Source organism: Schistocerca americana, chromosome 4 (assembly GCF_021461395.2).
Source record: "Schistocerca americana isolate TAMUIC-IGC-003095 chromosome 4, iqSchAmer2.1, whole genome shotgun sequence".
NCBI lineage: Eukaryota > Metazoa > Arthropoda > Insecta > Orthoptera > Acrididae > Schistocerca > Schistocerca americana.
Window position 1 is genome coordinate 843,196,464 of NC_060122.1, and position 23,307 is coordinate 843,219,770.

Here is a 23,307-nt window from a genome sequence, read left to right on the forward strand (position 1 = left end):
ACACAACTAGCAGAGGGAACACTGGCCCATTGGCCTTCCTACATCTCTGCACAAGGATGAACTGACACTTGTCCAGCAAGGTGTCCGATTGACGAGGCCCAGTAACGGTCAAAAAGACCAAATAGAATTCGACGTTGAGACGACCGACCGAACGACTACCCAACGGTCGTGCCACTGCGATCTACTTCCGTCAGACAGTTCTGGTGTGTCGCAATTGGTCGGCGAGTACTGGCTGTTCGCACCTCACTGTCGCTCCATCCCGACTTCACTGCAAATGCGTCCAGACTGAGTTCTGATGGACGACATCCCAGAGACACTGGCTCGGGCACAACCATCCAGAGGTAACACGGGCCCATTGGGCGTCCGACATCTCTGCACAAGGGAAGAACTGACCCATGTCCAGCAAGGTGTCCAATTGACGAGGCCCAGTAATGGTCAAAAGACCAAATAGAAGTCGCCGATGGGACGACCGACCGAACGACTACCCAACGGTAGTGCCACTGCAATCTTCTTCTGTCAGACAGTTCTTGTGTGTCGCAAGTGGTTGGTGAGTACTGGCTGATCGCACCTCACTGTCGTTCCATCCCGACTTCACTGCAAATGCGTCCAGACTGCTATGTGATGGACGACATCCCAGAGACACTGGCTCGGACACAACCATGCAGAGGGAACACTGCCCCATTGGCCTTCCGACATCTCTGCACAAGGGATGAACCCACCCATGTCCAGCAAGGTGTCCAATTGGCGAGACCAGTAACTGTCAAAAGATCAAATAGAAGTCATCGATGAGACGACCGAACGAACGACTACCCATCGGTCGTGCCACTGCAATCTACTTCCGTCAGACAGCTCTTGTGTGTCACAAGTGGTTGGCGAGTACTGGCTGTCCGCACCTCACTGTCGTTCCGTACCGACATCGCTGCAAATTCGTCCAGACTGCCTTCTGATGTACGAAATCCCAGAGTCACTGGCTTGGAGACATCCAGCAGAGGGAACACTGGCCCATTGGCCTTCCGACATCTCTCCACATGGATGAACTGACCCTTGTCCAGCAAGGTGTCCGATTGACGAGGCGCAGTAACGGTCAAAAAGACCAAATAGAAGTCGACGTTGAGACGACCGACAGAACGACTACCCAACGGTCGTGCCACTGCAATCTACTTCCGTCAGACAGTTCTTGTGTGTTGCATGTGGTCAGCGAGTACTGGCTGTCTGCACCTCACTGTCGTTCCGTCCCGACTTCACTGCAAATGCGTCCAAACTGCCTTCTGATGGACAACATCCAGGAGACACTGGCTCGGACACAACCATCCAGATCGAACAGTGGCCCATTGGCCTTCCGATATCTCTGCACAAGGGAAGAACCGACCCATGTCCAGCAAGGTGTCCAATTGGCGAGAACCAGTACTGGTCATAAGACCAGATAGATGTCGCCGATGAGACGTCCGTCTGAACGACTACCCAATGGTCGTAGCACTGCATTCTACTTCCGTCATACAGTTCTTGCGTGTTGCAAGTGGTCAGCGAGTACTGGCTGTCCGCACCTCACTATCGTTCCGTCCCGACTTCACTGCAAATGCGTCCAGACTGCCTTCTGATGGACGACATCCCAGAGACACTGCCTCGGGCACAAACATCCAGAGGTAACACTGGCCCATTGGGCTTCCGACATCTCTGCACAAGGGAAGAACTGAATCATGTCCAGCAATGTGTCCAATTGACGAGGCCCAGTAACGGTCAAAAGACCAAATAGAAGTCGCCGATGAGACGACCGACCGAACGTCTACCCATCAGTTGTGCCACTGCAATCTAATTCCGTCATACAGTTCTTGTGTGTCGCAAGTGGCCGGCGAGTACTGGCTGTTCGCACGTCACTGTCGTTCTGTCCTGACATCACTACAAATGCGTCCAGACTGCCTTCTGATGGACGACAGCCCAGAGACACTGGCTCGGACAAAACCATCCAGAGGGAACACTCGCCCATTGGCCATACGACATCTCTGCGCAACGGATGAACCGACGCATGCCCAGCAAGGTGTCCAATTGGCGAGCCCAGTAACCGTCAAAAGACCAAATAGAAGTCGCCGATGAGACGACCGAACGAACAACTACCCGTCGGTCGTGCCACTGCAATCTACTTCCGTCAGGCAGTTCTTGTGTGTCGCAAGTGGTCGGCGAGTACTGGCTGTCCGCAGATCACTGTCATTCCGTACTGACATCACTGCAAATGCGTCCAGACTGCATTCTGATGGACGACATCCCAGAGTCACTGGCTCGGACACAACCATGCAGAGGGACCACTGGCCCACTGGCCTTCCGACATTTTTGCACAAGGGAAGAACCGACTCACGTCCAGCAAAGTGTTCAATTGACGACGCCCAGTAACAGTCAAAAGACCGAATAGAAAACGACGTTGAGACAACCGACCGAACGACTACCCAACGGTCGTGCCACTGCAATCTACTTCCATCAGACAGTTCTTGTGTGACGCAAGTGGTCGGGAGTACTGGCTATCCGCACCTCTGTCATTCCATCCTGACTTCACTGCAAATTCGTCCAGACTGCGTTCAGTTGGACGACATCACAGACACTGGCTCGGACACAACCATGCAGAGAGAACACTAGCCCATTGGCCATCCGACATCTCTGCACAAGGGAAGAACCGACCCATGTCCAGCAAGGTGTCCAATTGACGAGGCCTAGTAACGGCGAAAAGACCAAATAGAAGTCGCCGATGAGACGACCGTCCTAACGACTACCCAACGGTCGTGCCACTGATATCTACTTCCGTCAGACAGTTCTTGTGTGTCGCAAATGGCCGGCGAGTACTGGCTGTTCGCACTTCACTGTCGTTCTGTCCCGACATCACTACAAATGCGTCCAGACTGCCTTCTGATGGACGACATCCCAGAGACACTGGCTCGGACAAAACCATCCAGAAGGAACACTCGCCCATTGGCCATACGACATCTCTGCGCAACGGAAGAACCGACCCATGCCCAGCAAGGTGTCCAATTGGCGAGACCAGTAACCGTCAAAAGACCAAATAGAAGTCGCCGATGAGACGACCGAAAGAACGACTACCCATCGGTCGTGCCACTGCAATCTACTTCCGTCAGACAGCTCTTGTGTGTCGCAAGTGGTCGGCGAGTACTGGCTGATCGCACCTCACTGTCGTTCCTTCCCGACTTCACTGCAAATGTGTCCAGACTGCCTTCTGATGGCCGACATCCCAAAGTCACTGGCTTGGACACTACAAGCAGAGGGAACACTGGTCCATTGGCCCTCCGACATCTCTGCACAAGGATGAACTGACCCTTGTCCAGCAAGGTGTCCGATTGACGAGGCCCAGTGACGGTCAAAAAGACCAAACAGAAGTCGACGTTGAGACGACCGACCGAACGACTACCCAACGGTCGTGCCACTGCAATCTACTTCCGTCAGACAGTTCTTGTGTGTTGCATGTGGTCAGCGTGTACTGGCTGTCGGCACCTGACTGTCGTTACGTCCCGACTTCCCAGCAAATGCGTCCAGAATGCCTTCTGTTGGACGACATCCCAGAGTCACTGACTCGGACACAACCATGCAGAGGGAACACTGGTCCATTGTCCTTCCGACATCTCAGCACCAGGGAAGAACCGACCCATGCCCAGCAAGGTGTCCAATTGACGAGGCCCAGTACTGGTCAAAAGACCAAATAGAAGTCGACGATGGGACGACCGACCAAACGACTACCCAAGGGTCATGCCACTGCAATCTACTTCCGTCAGACAGTTCTAGTGTGTCGGAAGTGGTCGGCGAGTACTGGTTGTCCGCACCTCACTGCTGTTCCGTCCCAACTTCACTGCAAATGCTTCCAGACTGCCTTCTGATATACGACATCCCAGAGACCTTGGCTCAGACACAACCATGCAGAGGGAACACTGGCCCATTGGCCTTCCGAAATCGCTGCACAAGGGAGCAACCGACCATGTCCAACATGGTGTCCAATTGACGAGGCCCAGTAACGGTCAAAAGACCAAATAGAAGTCGCCGATGAGACGACCGGCCAAACGTCTACCCAACGGTCGTGCACTGCAATCTACTTCCGTCAGACAGTTCATGTGTGTCGCTAGTGGTCAGCTAGCACTGGATGTCCGGACCTCACTGGCACTCAGACGCCGGCTTTACTGCTGCTGCGTCGAGACTGATAGTGAGGCGGCAACACTATCGGTCGCGCCATAGATGGTACAACAGTGCACTTACCAATAAGCGGTGCTGCTGCCACTCACGGGCAAGCAACGTGCAACCAAGTGATGCCTGTAAATCGAATTAAAAGTAAAACGAGGCGACAGAACCACAAAAACAAGATGTAGAGCAAGAAACGGGATGACCACGAGCCACGCATGACTCATTGGTTTCCTGTTGGTAAGCCTAGGATAAGTGCCAACATCCTTGAGAATTCCTTTAATTACAAGAAAACTGCAAAAACAAACCCACCAGTTGGTCACTTCATATAAGTTGCGTTAGAACATTGATATGTAGGGCACACATTTGATTACACGCTTACAATTGTGAATAATTGTGTGTCCTAGGGCAACTCACAGGGGACCAATGTTACATTCAATCGTATCCACTCGCCCGGACTGTTTTTATTCCCTCCACCCTGTACATGTACCTGACAACTCTTCAAATTGCATTAAAGTGTTCTTCTTTTAAAGATGAGGACACTTAAACTGCCATAGACTGAATTCGGAGTCCGGATATCACTATCGATGGAAAATAATGGCGGAACATTTCGTGCTACCATTCGCCACTGACGGAGTATGGAAAAGGACGCGATTGTTCAAGCACTTACGCATATTCTTATGTTTGCGGCCTGCAGTGAAACATCTCAGTAGCGTAAAGTGTATCTCAATAAGTTCCCTAGAGAGGTACATACGAAATACTGCGTCACTTAAGTTGTTAACCGTAACTGGTGACATCCTGTCAGCTTGATACCGCCGAAGTTACTGAGAGACCTAGAGGTTAATTTCTCTTTCTGACATCCTGCTAGAAAACCTACTCTTAAATCAAAAAGTGGTAAACACTTTGTAAAGGTATAGAGATCTCTCGGCCTAGTGAGGTTCCTTGAGGCTATGTCGCCACTACTCAGATTACAGTAGGTTGATTTAAGTTTGCATAAATAAATATTTGACCACACGCCACTTTCGCTGTCTTGTCGAAAACAGACATCCTGAGAAACACGGCTGCAGTTGAATAACAAGGATTATAACTTAAGCATAGAAACCAGTCACAAGTTCACAAGTAGGGTATAAAACGTTCATTCATATTTAACATTTACCGGTTTTTGACTTTTTAAAATTAATGGCCAGACGAAGCTTAACATGTGGGTCAGGGCAGTGCAGAGCTCTGAACATTTCTTTCAGAGGCTGCTAGACGGCCCGGCTGCAATGAACGTAACCATTGTTTTGCGTCGTTCTAAATCAGCAGTTGTACACTGAACCGCCAAAGAACCTGGTATAGATACGCGAATTCAAATATGTAGAAAGGCAGACTACAGTGTCACGGTCGGCAAAACCTACATAAGACAAGTGTCTGGCGTATTTGACACATCAGTTATTGAGGCTACCGTGTCAGGTTATCAAGAATTAAGTGAGTTTGAAAGTGGTGTTGCAGCCGACACACGAGCGATGGGACACAGCATGTTCGAGGTAGCTATGAAGTGCGGATGTTCCCGTATGACCATTTCACGAGTGTACCTTGAATATCAGGAATCCGGTAAACCATCAGATCTCCGACAACGCTGCGGCCGGAAAAAGATCCAACGAAAACGGGACCAACAAATGAAGAGAATCGTTCAACGTGACGGAAGGCCAACCCTTCCGCAAATTCCTGCATATTTCACTGCTGGGCCATCAAGTGTCAGCGTGCGAACTATTCAACGAAATATCATCGATGTGGGCTTTCGGAGCCGAAGGCTCTACACAAACTGTTCGTAGAGAATTATTAGAATCTATTAAAGAGGTTTCTACCAAACCCGTACAGATTTATTCAATAGATAACGTAGAATTAGACATTAACTCATCGAGTAGAAAAGATCATTTTGAAACAGAAAACATGAAATTTTAAATTACTGAAATATGCACTCAAAAGATAATAATATTGACGAAGGTACAGAGCGTTCACATTCTGAACACAGTGAAGAATCGATATTACCTAACCGTGTATCCAGTAAAGATATGCGAATACAGGAAATTACTGAACGGTTATCGGAATTAGATAATAGTGAAAACATTTCAAGTAGTAGAAGTAATAACGTAATCAGAGACAACAGTCGCATCGTGTTTGCTAGCTCGGACGACAACAATACAAATAAAGAAATCACGGCATACAAATCCGACGCAACTCCGTCTCTGCAATCTAAACAAAATCCAACTATGTCTCTCGCAGAATGTTGGGACGATATAATGACAAATTCAAATGTAGCAAGTCGATTTCCTGTATTCAAACCAGGAGGCAAACTTCACCCTACAATCTTTGTAAAAGCTTTTGAAATGTCATTATCTCCTAAATGGAGTAATGAAAAACGGATTCAATTTGTAATAGGACATTTAGAAGCAGAAGCTGCGGAATGGGCAGTACTGCATAGAACTGAGTTTAGGGACTGGGATGATTTTGTTAAGCAGTTTAAACAAAATTATTGGTCAAGAGGAAAATAACAACACTTAACTTTAGAGTCGTTAGACCCTCCTCCTTATTCTAAACGGTGGGGAGGTTATAGGAATTATTTCGAATGGCATTTAAACCGTGCTAAATTAATTGAAGAACCAATTATTGAAAGTCGTCTAATACGAGTCCTAATTAGTAGGTTACCATATTATGTAAAGGAAAGGATGATAGAGAATGGTCACAAGCTTGCGAATTTTTAGGGTATTCAGAACAGTTAGATATACTTAATAGAGAACGGGAAGACGAGAAATTTAGATGTGGTAGAAATGAAAATTCTCGAAATAATAATAATAATTCGGAACCACGAAAATTTATCAACAACAATCATAGCCGGTTTTGGTATATAAAACGTCAATCTAAAGATAAAGAGAGCCAACAAAATCGGGGTAATAACTCTAAAATGCGGAAATTACACAACAATGATAATGGGAAAAATCATCCTCAAGTAATTAATGAAGGTCAAGAAAGTTCGGAAAACTAGTAAAGTCCTTTATTACGGGTCGACTATAGGGAACTGTTAGTCAAAATTTTACAATACCCAATTGGAATTTATCATTAAGCTGCCAAAAGGAAGGTGATTGGCAACAAGATTTACTTCATGAAGACAATCAGGTAAGGGAGAATATAACTTATAAACCCATTAGTAAAGGTTATATTAAAGGTACTGAAGTAAATATTATAATCGATTCTGGTAGCGAAGTAAGTATTTTATCTACAGAATTATTTCAACTTAAAAGGAAATATTGGAATTTCCCAACCTTACCTGTAACTGGGGTGATAAATTATAGGAGTTACTGGTAAAAGAAGTCAAAATATTACTGAGGAAGTTTATTTAACTTTTGAAATTTCTAAACAATTAATTTATCACTCTGTACTTGTCGTAGCCAACTGTGGCCATAATTTTAGGTATAGATTGGTTGTGCAAATATAATGCTATATTAGATTTTAAAGACTCTTCCTTAACCATCCATAAGGACGCATGTGCTTTTAAAGTGAGGTTTTCTAATAATCAAGTACCTGAAAATTGCTACGTATCCTTACAGATTAAGTACACACAGACCATGAACCTATTAATAGATTCTAGTGATCTTGAATGTGAAGTATACCAATGTGGGGCTAGTAATAGTATCGAAACCGAAGCGAAAGAAAAGTGTTATTCTACGAATTCTCTATCAAGAAGAGTTGGAATCTTTATTGTTAGAATTTAGAGCCGTCTTGTCAAATGAACCGGGGAGAATCAAAGATTACGTTTGTAAACTTAAGATTAAAGATCAAAAACCATTCTTTAAGAAACCTTATTCTATTCCAGTACAATTCAAAGAACCAGCTAGTAGAGAAATAAGTAAGATGCTAGAACAAAATATTATCGAACCATCATATAGTGCTTTTAACAGTCCTTTGTGGGTAATTAAGAAAGCTACTGGTGGGGTAAGACTGGTTCTGGATGCTCGTGAATTAAACAAAATTATAGAAATGGAAAGAGACAGACCTATTCTTATGGAGGAGGTACTTCTTAAGATTGCTGGTTCTCGTTATATGAGTACAATGGATTTAACTACTGGCTACCATCAAGTAATATTACACCTGGATTCATGGCAATATACGGCTTTTCTTTTAGAAGGCAGATCATATCAGTTCCAAGTTTTACCTTTTGGACTTAATATATCAGTGTCAACTTTCATTAGGGCATTAGATTCTGCTTTGGGTCAGAAATTATTACAAAAGATTATTTTATATGTAGATGATATTTTGGTAGCCACTAAAACGTGGGAAGAACACGTAACGATATTACGGGAACTGTTTGATCGTTCAATTGACAGAGGAATTACTCTAAAATTATCTAAGTCTTACTTCGGAAAAGAGTGAGATTTTTGGGGCATATAGTGGGACAGTAAAGGTATTAAGCCAGACCCAGCACGTATTGAAGCTATTGCTCGATTCCCGAGTCCTAGAAATCATTCTTAGGAATGGTAGGATTTCTGAGAAGATTTCTTCCGGGGCAGAATATTGTTAATCCTACGTTACTCGATTTATTAAAAGAGAAATCAGTATGGCTCTGGGGAAAAGAGGAAGAGATAGTTTTTAATAAGATAAAAGGAGCATTAACAGAAGCTAAAATGTTATACCATACAGGTTTCAATCACGACTTTTGTCTGTGTACGGATGCCTCTGATTATGGTGTGTTGCGTAATATTCCAAGGTGGTCTGACCAATGAAAAGGGATTATATCAGCCTATTGGATTCGCTTGTAGAACTTTAAATAAACATGAAAGAAATTATTTTGTAACCGAGAAGGAAACTCTTGCAGTGGAATGGGGTTTTCAAAGATTTAGAGGATTATTAATTGGAAGAAAAACAATTGTATATACTGATCATCAGGCTTTAACCTTTTTAAACAATTGCCAGTTACTTCACAGTGGATTATTGCGTTGGGTATTATGCTTACAAGAATTTCAGTACGAAATTAGGTATATAAAAGGATCTCAAAATGTAGTTTCGGATGCATTGTCGAGACTTCCAGTAGGAATGGAGAATATTAACATTGCGGAAGAATCAGGAACAAATTACCATGTTTATTTCCTTTTAACTCAGGAGAACGAACGTAAGGTTAAACAGATAGTAACTGCTATTAAATGTAATCAAAGAAATGACGATCAATATAGGGAACTTATACAAAACCTTAATAATGGGGAAGAAACAGTTAACACCCGGGGTGTGTGATTATATTTCAACGACTTGTTGTATTGGAAAGCACAGAGCGAACACCAGAGATGGAAAATCTGCATTCCGAAAACTGTTGTGTACGAATTAATTACTTATATTTATGAAGTTAAGGGGCATTTTGGAATTCATAAATGTATTAAACATCTAATGAGGTATTATTATTTCAAAAATATGTCCTGGATTGTGAGAAGTATTATTAGAACTTGCGAAACCTGTCAAAGAGTTAAAGTTAATAACAAATCTAAGCGTTATAAATTATATGCTGTAATTCCTCGAGGTCTATGGGATCTACTATCATTAGATTTTTTCGGCCCTCTGCCTCGTAGTTCAGGAGGATTTACTTATGTGTTTGTTGTAATGGAATGTTGGTCCAAACATGTGAAACTATATAGTTTGAAACGAGCGAATACAGCAAGCGTTATACACTGTCTTACTCGAAATTACTTTGTTAACTGGGGCATTCCTAAACGACTTATTTCTGGCAACGGTAGTGCTTTTATTAGTCAAAAGTTTCAAGATGTGACAAAACAATATGGAATCAAACATATCTTAATTTCGAAATATCATCTTCAAAGTAATTTAGTAGAAAGTGTCATGAAAGAATTAGGACGATTATGCAGAACTTATTGTGCATATAAACATACTCGGTGGGCCAAACTAATGCCTAAATTCGAAAAGATATTAAATGAATTGCCTCATCTAACGACAGGATTATCGTCTATAGAAATTTTAGGCAAACGAATTATAGGTGAGCCTTTACTAGCTGCTCTACCTTGGCCACCAGGAAATGAGATCCAACAATGCACGAAGAATTATATTAAGGAAGAAGTATTACTGATTTATTTGACAAGATTGTTAATTTTTGACAACGTTCATCGCGAGTTTGAGTCTTAAAAGTTCATTCAATGTGGTTTTAATATTTATTAAAGCAGATAACTTGCATTAATAGAATTTCTGAGAAGAAACAAACGACATCTAAAGTTAAAAAAGTTTGCGCAAACCAATTGGACTGAGTGACGTAATTCTGCGCATACGACTCAAATGATGATGTTTTAATTACAGTTTCGTTCAAAAACCATTCAGAGACAACTTTAAAAAGAATTTCAATAAGTTTGAAGTGTTTTGTAACTGACGTAGGTGACGAAGTCTGCACATGGTCTTATGTCAAAAGAAAATCATTTATACAAAACTTACGTCGTTACACTAAACGGGCTACCTTTATTTGCCGCGCCCTTTAGATGTGGATGTTCGTTGCATGCTTGATAGTTTGTTTCTAAAATCGTCTGGACCCGCGCAGCTACGAAAGTATCGGAGCCAGATGCACAGCGAGTAGAGTTCATCTAAAAGTTAACGGTGAATTAATATGTAAACGTAGGAGCCGAAGAATAACAATTACTAACAAAATGTTTATCACAGACAAAATTCTGTAATTTTAATTCAGGTAATTTTTAAAGCCGAGATCATTAATAAAAGCCTACTATGCGATGTAGGGGAATTTAATGTAATCAGATGCTTTGATACTTCTGATTCTTGAACAATAATCAGTACACGCAACGTTGGACTGAAGAGACTGTCCTACACATTGCTCCGTGGCCTTAAGTTTCGTTTCGACCACGGTGGACGAACGCCGATGCGTTCATTGTAATTCTGAGACCTGTTCGCTGTTTCTTATTTGAGGAAATAAAGTTACGTAGAACTCTTAATGCTGAGCATATTTTCATCGTCAGAGTTCCCTTTATGCAGTAAAGGATTTCCATAAATCTGATAACGTTTCCATTCCTTTCGGGATAACTTCCTCAAGGAAATCAGGTGAATGAAGTCCCTTGTCACAAAGGAACGCGGAGATAAAATCTGGGGTCCCTTCTTTGTGCTAGCAGGCCACGTCCGTAGCACACTCGCCTCTCTGCTGAAAATAACCTGGCCGTTAGAACGAAACAGACACCGTCTTCAGAGAGAAAGACTAAAGGTGGAGAGACATTGAGCGGCGGGCTCTCTGTTTAGTTATGAACAGAGGCACGGTAGTAACTATTGGTGCTCATATAGCTGAGCCAAATAATCTCTTGGTCCGTATGTGCAACAGTATACCAGCAGGATTCCCATTACATGATTTTTACTAATATTTAGTGCTATTATTGTAGTTATTATGTAATGTGAGATTTATTGGTGGTCTGGTTCCAGGTTTCCCTTTGCAGAAATGTAAATGTAAACTAGGCAGGAGCTAAAAATACACATAATGCAGTGCTACCGCATACAGGACGAAAATTATTTAAACCGACAAACTCTGGGAGGTTGCACGGGACACCGAAACAAATATTTTTCTCTAATGTCATATTTTCCTGTGAGTGTGTTTTAAACTGGTAGAGGGAGTGTTCCCCTGGATGAAAATCAATTCAGCTAACAAATTCTGGGAGGCTGCAAGGGACAACGAAAACACTGCCGCTAATTTCTATATCTGTGAGGACAAAAAGTAACACAAACAAATTTTAATTCTTTGTTAATAAGGGAAAACAACATTAATACAACAGTTATTTCACTTACAATAGAGGTACAAAAATAACTCCATTGACATGTAAACAGAGGTTACATCGCACGGTCATGTTCTGACTAAAATGGTCAAAGGCTACAGGAGTGTCGTAATTCCTACTGCTGCTGCTGCTGCTAGTATCCTGGTAAACGAGGTTGCACATTTCTTATTACACAAAAATGTCTAGATGGGTCAAATCGAGGGATCGAGTTGGCTATGGAAGACGACCACCACATCTAATGCACTTTTCTGGAAACTGCCGATTCACGAATCGACCACAAACAACTGAAATGTGCACACGCTCCTTCATGCTGGAACCACATGCGCTGTCTCGTTGCGAGTGGCACGTCATCTAGTATCTCTGGCAACGCTCTGACTGAGGAAATTGTAAGAACTCCTGTCAATTTACGGGTTAGATAGCAGATAGGGACCGGTTATACAGCCACGAATAACCTCTGTCCACACAGTCATATAGTATCGCAGTTGTTGAGCGCTATCAAATGTGGCATGTGGATTAACTTCACTCAAAACATACGAATTGTATGTGCTGAAGACCCCATCACTCCCGAATGGTTTCATCCGTAACCAGCGAAATGTACGATGTTCCAGGTACCACTGCGAAAACTGTGCTCTTAGTGGGGTAACCATCTGGTTCCAAGTTGTGCCCACGCTGCAAGTGAAATGGCTAACTATTGCTCATGACGGGCGTTTCTTACATTCGTTTGGCCCCTTGTTATGCGCAGTTGGACGAATACTGAGCGCGATTACGCGCCCTACCGGATTGAAAAATACTCACAAGTAACTATGAAATTGGTGAAAAATATTTGTTTTGGTGTCCGTTGGATTTTCACCCTATATAACTGTAGTACCTAATGTGTCTTTGTGAATAATAGAATAAATTTGAGTGTATCCGTCTACGCTGTGATTTAAGCAACTGAAGCTGACCATGTAGATTATATCTTTAGGAAAGCTCCATGGGAGTGAAAAGGTTTATTACACGTGCTTTTGGGAGTGACTGAACAATTACTGTCTGTTAGATAGCGTTCGACGCTGCAGTTTACAGAAGTTGGGCTCTAGCTCAAAGGTATTTATACAAAATAATTTGCGACGTTTCACTTAAGGTTGTAAGAAAATGTGACCTATGCAGAGATACTGAAATTACTAAGTTTCATTTCCTCTTGTAAAGCAAGGAACATCGCTTCACTGCAGGTGAGTACATTATACCACACCATCATAGAAACAGCGACTATGCCTCAAGTTGTCAGGCCAGTAGCGAGTAACATCTGGACGAAAACGTTCTACAAATGGTTCAAATGGCTCTGAGCACTATGGGACTCAACTGCTGAGGTCATTAGTCCCCTAGAACTTAGAACTAGTTAAACCTAACTAACCTAAGGACATCACAAACATCCATGCCCGAGGCAGGATTCGAACCTGCGACCGTAGCGGTCTTGCGGTTCCAGACTGCAGCGCCTTTAACCGCACGGCCACTTCGGCCGGCAAACGTTCTACAATCTGAGGTCTTTTTATAGGCGTGTGATTCTCAAGCTAATCTCTTGTCTTACTAGTCAATTTTTCCAATAATTTCTTCACATAAACATATTACTAAAATCTGTGAGATGTGTGGGAATTTGTTGAGGTGTCGTAAAAAATCTGTAAAATGGGCATCTTACTAATGGATTTCTAGAAAGGCGGCGTCGTCACGTTAGCGAAGAAGGCATGCGTGGATAAACGTCAAAATTATTTGGTAAGTCATACAAGTAATATGCAGCAGCATATAACTTCGCTGAAGGAAGATCAGTTTCGTTTCAGGAAGGGAAAAGCTACCAAAGAAACATGTCTGACATTGTGCAAGATTGTGTATGTCAAATCGAAAGAGAGATGATACAATTGTAGCATTTGTGGACCTTAAGAAATCTGTAGTTAATACGTACTGGAGTAAGGTGTTCCCAATCCTTCGTAAACTGCAGGTAACCTATAGACACCGACGAACATTCTATTTAGATCATCAAAGATGAGCTCATAAACGTGAGAAAACAAAGAAGAAACGATCGTGTTAAAAAGGTCGTAACACAGACACCCTCTTATCAAAACTGTTGCTCAACTTCTACATTGAAGAAAATATGAAGAAAGGGGAACTCAGTTTCAGAAGAGGGGTTCTAGGCGCTACATTCTGGAACCGCGCGACCACTACGGTCGCAGGTTCGAATCCTGCCTCGGGCATGAATGAGTGTAATGTCCTTAGGTTAGTTAGGATTAAGCAGTTCTAAGTTCTAGGGACTGATGACCTTAAAGTTAAGTCCCATTGTGCTCAGAGCCATTTGAACCATTCTTTTTTTTTCAGAAGAGGAATGGTAGTGTAAAGGTAGTGATACAATTTCACAGAAACATCTTTTGAATTATCAGAATGCCAAATATTTCCTTGCGATGTCGGTTTAGTGTTCGATATTTTCACATTTCTTCTACAAACATTTCGCTTTAGCTTCTTCGTGTCTCCTCGCGAAGTGAATTATCTGCATTCCCTATTATTATTTTTAAGAGAAGAATTCGTCAACTTTCTGTACATGTTGTTGAACGTTTTGTCATCAGAAACTTAGACCGTGTGTACGATCTAAGTACAATACGTTATTTTAACTCAAGACATAGCTATTTTAATATTTACTGTAATGGCATAGCAATAAGTACAGTTTTTAACCACTTGCCAAGGACTAGCGACGTCTCCTAGGAATGACATCCACTCACTTTTGAAAATACGCGTCTGCTGTCTGTCACACAGCCATTCTGTATGACCTGTACATGTGAGTGAATACAACGTATAATTTAGACAAGGTGTCTGTATGGTGCGAAAGTGGCAACTAGCTCTATATAATGAAAAGTGTGAGGTCTTCCACATGACTACGAACAGAAACCCTTTAAATTTCGGTTATACAGTAAATCACAACAATCTAAAGGATGTCAGTTCAACAAACTAAACAAGCTACCAAGAGATTACAATTAAGAACAATTTGTATTGAAATGATCCAATAAATAAGGTTGTGAGGAAGGCGAATCACTTAAAAAATGCTACAGGTTTACTAAAGAGACTACATTGACTACATTTGTCCGTCCTCTTATGGAGTATTGCTGCAAGGTATGGGATGCTTACCAGATACGAGTGACGGAGGACGTCGAAAAAGTTCAAAGAAGTACAGATCGTTTTGTGCAATCGCGAAAAAGGGAGACAGTGTCACGGACATAGACACCATTAAAATAAGGGCGTTTTTCGTTGCAGCGGAATCTTCTCACGAAATTTCAATCACCACATTTCTTCTCCGAATGAGGAAATATTTTCAGTCACCCACCTAGGTACGGAGAAATAAACATTGTAATAAAATAAGTCAGCGCTGGCACAGGAAGATTTCAGTATTCGTTTTTCCCAAGTGCTGTTAGAGAGTGGAACGGTAGAGACATAAGGTAGTTCGATGAACCTTCCGCCAGGCAATTAAGTAAGAAATGAAGACTAGTCATACACGCAGATGTAGATAGAAAGAAAGACACATGCAGGTGTTATTTTGTACTGTAAAAACTCCGTAGTCTTTCTATTTTTATGTCATCCTCTTATGTTTCAACAGAACATGACGACGGCAATAGCTAAGGCTAATTATTAAAAGAAATAAAAGTATGATCTTGAACTAACAATGTAACAAAGTGAATGAAAGTTGCTTCCAGGAACAATGCGGTTTCACAGGGGACACTTAATAATAAGGGAGGATGAATCACATACGCTATGTGCGATGCTCGCGATCATAAAGACAGAATAATATCGGGCCCAGTGAGCCAAATCTCTATGGAACCGATACAGACCAGTGCATATACGGAAACGACATAGATATCTGGGACCTTAAACAAAAAACTGGTGGAAAGTGGCAGGAAAGCAGCGGAGATGGTCAATAAAGTGACCTCGCTTACATATATCCCCGGGTTCGAGTTAAGAAGGAAACGAGTGAAGAGGTAACTCTCAGGGACGGGTGAAACAGATTTTAAGTTAAATCGATAGTTATCGGTGAGGTGTCACTTGATTTTATCGTCGGCAGCGGCATGTTATCCGAAAGAGCTGCGTTCTTGGACTGGCACCGAGAACGGTAATAATGTAAACAAAGTATGAATAGTTCGGAGTGCAAATGATGTTAGGAGTGCATGAATATAGTCAAGTGTGAAGGGAGGAAGGAGACTTTTATGACTGCACCATGGGAGCTACCTGCTAATTTAGTGCTAGGAACGGGGTTTCCAGACGATGCCAGTATTCCGTCCGCACCGTGGCATTCGCCTGACAGATAAGGGGGGTTATTTTCTGTTTACTTGCGTCCCATACTTACATTTAAAAAATTTTTTTTTTTGATTCATCAGTCTTCTGACTGGTTTCATGCGGACCGCCACGAATTTCTCTCCTGTGACAGTCTTTTCATCTCAGACTAGCTCTCGCAACCTTACGTCCTCAATTATTTGCTGGATGTATTCCTGTCTCTGCCTTCCTCTACAGTCTTTGCCCTCTACAGCCCCCTCTAGTACCATGGAATTCATCCCCTGATGTCTAAACAGATGTCCTATCATCCTGTCCCTTCTACTTGTCAGTATTTTCCACATATTCCTATCCTCTCTGATTCTGCGCAGAACCTCCTCATTGCTTGCCGAATCAGTCTACCCAATTTTCAACATTCGTCTGTAGCACCACATCTCAAATGCTTCGATTCTCTTGTATTGCGGTTTTCCCATAGTCCATGTTTCACTACCATACAATGCTGTGCTCCAAACGTATATTCTCAGAAATTTCTTCTTCAAAGTAAGGCTGTAACTCTGCGCTACCGCGCACGATACTTATTAAAGCCTGTACTATGGTAAGTTGACGGGCTTCACCTTATGAGAAAGGATTTTGGTGTAATTATTGACCGCGTGTACCTGAATGGAGGCAAAATCAGACTTTCACCCACTCAGTAACAACAATGATGTGTCAAGCAAGTCTGAAGTGCAACTACACTTTAGGACGGACAAGAAACAACACAGCAGATGCTACCAAATTGTTAATAATACGGTCGGCAGCCTAATCAGGCATTAACATTCTTCCGAGTACAAGTTGATGTACGTTCATACAAAACAGCACGTAATGACACTGCATAATATGGTAAATTTTAGAACCAGAAAATCTACTGAACTAATAATTTCACTTTCTGTACTAATATGAACAAGCCATAAATACACAACAATACACTATAATGTTTTCTACAAACTTCGTACTGTCTACCGATCTGATTAAAATCGGACATTGGTTACCCTAGAAATAGTACTTTCGAAACATACATACAATGTCAATTTTGAAAATGGTAAAACACTAATAAATTTTGGTTTTATATTGACTTTAACTTTGCTAGTCAAATTAGTTCAGTACACTTCAGAATTTAAATGAATAGAAATGAAAAAGGGGGGGGGGGCCCTGAAACTGTTATGATCACTGTACTGAAATTTTGACTATCGAGAGCATGAAGCACTCAAGATTTCCAATATATGAATTACTACTCTTTTTATCATATTTCCTGCTCATTTAACTACCATTATTTTTGTCTCAAATTAATGAAACTTCATTACTAAACCAATTTCAACATTGTCTTCCAACTTTGCCAGACCTATGCTCTTTACTTGTATATTCATTAACAATAAAGTTCTTTAAACATCATTCTAGCATAGATAGGTCTGCAGGTAATTCTTATTAACATAAACTTTAAATCTTCGTTTCGGGACACTCGGATTGCACAACATATGGAAAGGACCCTGTCTTGGTTAGTGATGACGATAATTAAATGATAGAACAATTCTGGTAAAAGTTAAGTTGTTATTGAACAGTCAGGAACAAAAGTAACACTGGTCCACACGAATACAGTACTAAAAGTTTCAACCTGTTCGTATTGATGCGGCGGTTGGCGGCCGGCGAGATGGCGAGGCGCAGAGCACACATACAAACACAGCTATGGCTCTTGATGTATCGGCACTTTACTTCTTCATAGCGTCGCAATATTTTTCCATTTAGTGCCTATGGAATATTGCCATGCTGTATAGGCGTCGGAAACGGCACATCCGAGGCTCAACGAAATCACGTTTCCCAGGAGAGCCTCCTCGATCCAGAACGTGTTGCTGAGACCAATGCCCAACTCCGACTACTACTGTTGAGCCCGTTATGCCGTGCCGCGCCCGTGTGCATTTTCCCGCGCTCGCCTGCCATCCACCTTTTACCGCTCCCCTTACAGACAGGGTATTCACCAAAGGTTTTGCATTCTACATATCCTAATACATTGCCTACGTATGGACCAGGCGCACAATTACAACTTTAACATCTTACAACAGTTTCAACATGGGTTAGACTTCCATTTTGTTATAATATTGCTTGAAATTTGACATAAATATTAATATTCGCATCGAAAATTGTTTACAGTTTCTTTAACATAATGACATGAAAAGAAAAAAGAAATGAAATCAGAACATCGCTTACACTAATTTATCGAAAATCAGAAGAAAAAATTATTATATGTACAATAGAATAGCGTTGGTGTTGTTACAAGGCCAACGTTTGATACTGGTAGACTTCTCTTGGTCACGAAAGCTCTTTTTGTGAGTGCTAGTCTGCTTTTAATATCCTCCTTGCTCATTTGTTATTTTGCTGCCTAGGTGGCAGAATTCCTTAACTTCGTCTGCTTCGTGACCATCGATTCTGATGTTAAGTATCTCGCTGTTCTCATTCGTTACTTCTCCTTACTTACGTCCTTTTTCGTTTTATTCTCAGTCCATATTCTTCTGTACTCATTACACTGTCCATTCCATTCAGCAGATCACGTAATTCTTCTTCTCTTCATCAGCGAGGCCTATCGTTGATACTTTTTACTCCTGAAGCTTTCTTTTATTTCCATCATTGCTTCTTCAATGTACCAATTGAACAGTAGGGGGAAAAGACTACATCCTTGTCTTTCGCCCTTTTTAATCGGAGCACTTCGTCCTTGGTAGTCCACTCTCATTATTCCCTCTTGGCTCTTGTAAAATATTGTAATATAATCCGTCTCTCCCTATAGCTTGCCCTTATTTTTCTTAGAACTGGAACATTTGCACCATTTCAATTACAGGCCACATGTGCTGCGGATACACGTTACATGTCTTTAAAGCAGTGGTTTACATTGCCTTCTGCATCCTCATGCCGTTGATCATGACAGATTCTTCCGCCTTTAGGGGCAGCTTCCCACCCCAAGGGCAAGAGGTGCCCTGAACTTCTCCTCTGTCCGCTCCTCCACCATCTTTGACAAGGCCGTTGTGCACTATTAAGTGCTATCACGAGACTTTGACAACTTCGTTATGTAGATTGACAATACTATTTTTCTGCAAAGTCGCTAAGTCTGTGTAAACAACGGTCGGACTGCTGCTTGGCCACGGAGGCACGCGAATGCCTCACCATTACGATATCTGAAAATGTTGCGAATCAGTTTCCTGGTTGCCTGGGCATTATCGTCTGTGGCTGATGTCGGCATCGATTGTGTTCATTTCCGATTTCTCTCACCCACGTCACTGCGGCGTTTGTCAAATTGTCGACAGCATCTCACTGCGGTTCGGTGCAACACTGCCTCTCGTCCATAAACAGCCCAAATTTTACGGCCATTATATGTGAAATCTAGACTTTTCACCAACAACAGCCGGCCGCTGTGGCCGAGCAGTTCTAGGCGCTATAGTCTGGAACCGCACGGCCGCTGCGGTCGCAGGTTCGAATCCTGCCTCGGGCACGGATGTGTGTGATGTCCTTAGGTTAGTTAGGTTTAAGTAGTTCTAAGTTCTAGGGGACTGATAACCTCAGATGTTAACTCCCATAGTCCTCAGAGCCACTTGAACCATTTTTGAACCAACAACAATCGTACGGTGCCGTGTCATTCGAGTGTGGAGTACTCTCCCAGTTGCCGTGCCATTCCACTCCGGCCCTGTGACGCGTACTGTTGCCCCGCCTCTGATTACTCCACCACTCCACTACACTGTTCGCGCTCAGTGAAAGTCCAACTTCCAAATTACGACTGTTCCGTGGATTTGCTATAACGAACTTGATCACTTACTGGTCACTGCCTGGAGTGTTCGTCTTCTATTTGATGTCCAAGTGCATACGTAATTCTCTTGCTAACTCAATGCAGTTTTATTTTCCTCTGTACTTGGTTATTGCAATAAATACATTTTTTTTCTCCACTGCTGGTACCTGTTTAACTTACCCGCCATCTATATACATAAAACTAGTCCTTTTCAACTAGGGTCTCGTCTCTTAGCCGACACTCAGAGAGGTACAATCAGACTCTGAACCTCGCTGCCCGTCTCCAACCAACGTGGAGGTGGACCACTATGCCGTCCATTCTTAGACATTTTTTGCAACATTTGAAACTTATTTAAAATTAATTTACATAACTACAAAGAGAACTACAATTATAAATACAATTGCTAGAGATATGTGAATAATAAATGTGCTTTAAAGTCGACCACTAACCTAAGGATAACTGTGTTTAAAAAATGTAATTTTTACCTGTTATTATAACTTGTTAATAAAAGTTAACTCAGGTCGCCACCTGATATGCCTTTCACAATGCTTTTTAACCAGTATCTGCTCCTTAGCTTTACAATAGTATGGAGCTTAACAGCCGACTGCTGTGGCCGAGCGGTTCTAGGCGCTTCAGTCCGGAACCTCGCTGCTGCTACGGTCACAGGTTCGAATCCTGCCTCGCGCATGAATATGTGTGCTGTCCTTAGGTTAGTTAGGTTTCAATAGTTCTAAGTCTACGGGACTGATGACCTCAGATGTTAAGTCCTATAGTGCTCAAAGCCATTTGAACCATTTTTGGAGTTTAACAAACAATAGTACTAGGAACAAGCTGTATTCTATACAATTCTAGTCATATTTTCTTAAAAGTGCCCTTATAAATTTCGAATTAAAATTCATGATATTAAAATTTTAGCTGAAAAGGTGTTCCAAAATTAAATTGTCAACCGATCTTATTAATAGGTTGATACTGACATTCTGAAACCACTAAAATAAGAGACAATTAAAAGATATTAAAAAAATGAGAATATCTTAAAAACATTTAGGTCACTAACAATTACGGTATGTTAGTCTCACATTTTGATTATTAAATGCTCTGGAGCCATGGTACATTAAACCACTACTGCCATGTAAAATTAAAAATATAAGCCATCAATGAAAAAAGATATATTTTGACCATTAGCTGGTTAATACTGTTGATACTAATAATAAATACTAACAATAATAAAAATAATGAATAGTAGTAAATGAAAAGAAATAATAATAAATAAAAATAAATAATAAATAGTAATAAGTAATAAATACTGTAGATACTATACACCTGCTTACTGTACCGGAGCGGATATGTGTCTGCCGGAAACCCAGAACAAGTACTACCTCTTACAGTCCACCACTCATTTTGCATAGCGGATTTAGCTTAGGAAGAAATGTTTAACTTATTTTTTGAAGTCTTACTGTATCATAAATAGAATGGCATAATTAGTAGTAATCACGGTCGTAGTGAATAAACACTTTTATTAACGGCTACGGAGGAATATGACTGGTCTTTTGCTACTTCGGAGGGCCTCAAACAGATGCTAACAGAATTTGAAGGGCCGGAAGTGGATAGCGAATAAGCTCTCGCGACACGCCACGTTGCCCGTGCGGATACAGAAGTCAGGAGGATCGAGAAACACGCCAGTAGGCAGCTTGAGGCCGCGTTTAAACCGCTAGTAGAAGAATCCAGTGATAAAATCTCACAGGCGACTCCGGTGACAAAGCCACCACGGTATGTGCGCCACTCACACGAGCGGACAGAGTACTGAGGACCAAGATAACGCAGCGGGACTTCTGACTCTCACTGCCAACTGACAACGTACGCCCACACGCCAGAAAAGCAAATCAGGGTCGTCTGGACCACGAAGGCGACTGTCGGTAACTGAGAAGCTTATCGAAGGATCGAAAGTTGTTGTAAACGTCCATACTGTGGGAGAGAGCGCCGATGACGAATTTAGATGCAGAGGACACACCGTTTACAAACTGTGGGAGGATGAACGACCAGCGACCCCTCTGTGAACTCACTGACCGCGTCTTCCAGCTCCTGCTTTTGCTCACAGTTCATTGATGTGATGGCGTCAATTCCCCCTTCTCAGCTTTACAACCGGATCAGATACAACTGCAGTACTGAGAACGGTTTTTGCAGCCATGAGCAAAATCTGCAGCAGGATGTCGTTAACGAGTTCACAGAGGTGTTATCGTACCTACGGGTAAGATCAGGTTAACGATACACGAATTTCGAGTTACCCCGTGACCGACGACGTACCCAGTGGCTAGAAACAACGTAAGACAACAAGGGAGGCGATTTATGTGGTGGAGCCCGCCGGATAATGTCTCGGACGGCATGGAGATATCTAGGACCGAGAACGGCTATCAGTAAGATGGAATGTAGGGTTTGTTGCAGTGCGCCCTGATTCAGTTCAAGACATCTTTCACTGGCCACGTTTGGACGTCAACTTGTAACGCCGGAAATGCATATCCTCCTGTTTCCATCTATTGCACTGCAAATTTTTTTCCTTATTTTGTTACCTGAAGATATAACATTTCTGTGTCTTTGTATATTGTAATTGTTTTACTATTTAGTTTGTTTTGTAAATATTATTTGTATTTTTACGCTGGGTCTGGCCTAGGGAAAACTATGCTATCGAACGAATACATCGACAGGTCGTGTGGAGAACCAAAGTGTTTAGGATCTTTGGTAGTGTTAACTCTGTCGCGTGGAGCGCGGGCAGAGGGAGTTTGGCTGGGGTGGTGCAGTGGAGCAGGTGCGTTGTGTGGCGCTCCCGCGAGTTGCCGCGCTTTCGGGGTTGGGCAGCATGTAATTGCGCTCGACTTGCGATGATAGTTTCTGACATGGTGTCGCGGACGGGAAGCATTAGCTGGCGCACATCAAGAGCCCGTTTCGTCTGGTGACCGTGTCGAGAAGAAGGCGCGCCAACATCCAGCTTCTGCAACAGCGACGGCCGACAATGAGTGCCGCCACCTCCTCGATCGACGACTTCAAACTTTCAATCAACCAACAAGGAAGACTGGAAGCACGTAAGGTTTTAGAACTGTATGGCAGACCTCAGCTTTTCTAACTTTTAAAATTGTTGCGTGACAAAATTACAGCAACTTAGCATGAACGTTTGTTGCTCATTGTCCCAATTGCATTACCAAGCAGCGTCCCTTCCTTTTCCGGAATGAACTCGAGTGTCGTTGAAATTCAAACGCCAGCATCATTCGATTTCAC